Raw genomic sequence first — 1,740 nt, forward strand, 5'->3', positions numbered from 1 at the left:
TCTGTAGTTCTGCTTCTGGCTAATTGTTCTTGTTAACTGAAGGGTGTTGATCCAGACCATGGTTTTTAATGCTTAAAAGCTTACCCTGAGAAAGGTTGAGCTCTACACTGCTGTCCTGAACACCCCGTGTAGCTACCAGCTGGCTAATAAAGACTTTCTATTTGCTTAAACCAATGGCTGAGTTGTCTTCTCTGGTGAGTACCCTACAACATCAACTGTCTCTGGCCCTGCTCCAAGATGCAGTGTATTTGTTTGTCGGACTTCCCCAGAGGAACAGAACTGATAGGATGAACACACATATGGAATTTATTAGAGTGGCCTGCAGGCTATGCTTTGGCTAGCCCAGTAATGGTTGTTTCCCAGTGGAAAGGCCAACAATTGGGTAGCTTTTCATGAGACTAGATGTCTCAGTTGGTCTCCTGTGTACTTTGGAATCCTAAAGAAGTAGGTTCTTTTTTTCTTTTTTCTTTTTTTTTTTTTTTTGAGTATCACAAAAGTTTATTTAGTAAAAAGTTCCATATGAAAATGTACACGACCTAATTCTACAACACAATCAAACAGGTCTTTGGGGAGGAATGTGGACACTGCTTGCTGAGCACAGGTCAGACTCTTTCCAAGGCTTCTAACATGATGATGCTGTTTCCTCGGATGACCACCATGCCAATGTTGTTCTGCTGCCCACTGGTTGCCATCTCCACACACTCATCAATCACAAGGTTCATAAAGGGATCAAAGCCCCGCAGTATTCCTTGGACATGCCTGCCACCGTTTAACTTCAATGATAACTTCTTGTCCATAAGCTTCTTCAGTTTGGGAGGGTGGGCTTTGCTCATGGCGACTCCTCTGCAGGCTCAGAACAACGGCGAAGGAGTGATCCAAGAAGTAGGTTGTAACACCAGCAAATTAGTGCATCAGCAATCGGGTAGATGAATGTGCCATCGAGAGTGAGGGTAAACAGGCAAAAAGAAAGAGCTTCCGTCTTCCGTGTCCTATAGGCTGCCACCAGGAGGTGTGGCCCAGATTTAGAGTGGATCTTCCTAGCTCTGCCTGGAGCTTCCCGGCCTGGAGAGTGAAGAGATGGGGCACAGAGTAGGACTCTGGTGTGGCTTTAAAGTCTGAGGGTCTCTGGCCGTTCTAACTCTCTAACTATACTGAAATTCGATAACTTCTGAAAGTTCTAAAATTTTCTTGCTCTTTTCTGAGGGTTAAAAAAAAGCTGCTGACTTAGGTAATTGACACCTGTAGACTGACAGTGTGTGTGTGTGTGTGTGTGCTCGTGCGCGCGTGTGTGTTTAAGTAATGTGGCTTTTGTTCTATCCCCTCAGGAACTGAATGGCTCTAACTTTCCGTCTGCTAGTCAGAAGTTGCAGGAAGGAAAAGGAACACTTTGTAGCATTTGTTACTAAGTTGTTAAGAGTTTCCTATAAAGGCTATCTAAGAAAAGGGGAAAACCCGGCAAGATCCTAAGCAGGGCAAGGGAAAAATTCTTCCTGCTTCTCCTTGTTGTCTAAGAAGTGTTCTGTCCTAAAAAAGTTCTCTTCAGCTCAGTTCTTCTCTTCTCCTTGCCCTCAGCACTTCAAACATCTTTCAGAATACATGACCACGTGGCAAAAAGTTCATCAAAAGTTTACACAAAATCAAATCATAAATCGAAAAAGAAGTTTACAACAGAGAATGTTTGCATGCCTATCCATTAGGAGGAAACATCTATCACCTATCGCAGCTCCCCAGGTTCACTGA

At 43.8% G+C, this 1,740-nt stretch overlaps 1 pseudogene across 1 annotated transcript; it reads right to left on the reverse strand.

Moving 5' to 3' along the window:
• Positions 1-467: 467 nt before the first annotated feature.
• On the reverse strand, positions 468-853 carry LOC110311000 (annotated as a pseudogene). Its single transcript, XR_002379890.2, has one exon. The product of XR_002379890.2 is annotated as a small nuclear ribonucleoprotein G pseudogene (transcript).
• Positions 854-1,740: the final 887 nt, after the last annotated feature.

This window comes from Mus caroli, chromosome 15 (assembly GCF_900094665.2).
Source record: "Mus caroli chromosome 15, CAROLI_EIJ_v1.1, whole genome shotgun sequence".
NCBI lineage: Eukaryota > Metazoa > Chordata > Mammalia > Rodentia > Muridae > Mus > Mus caroli.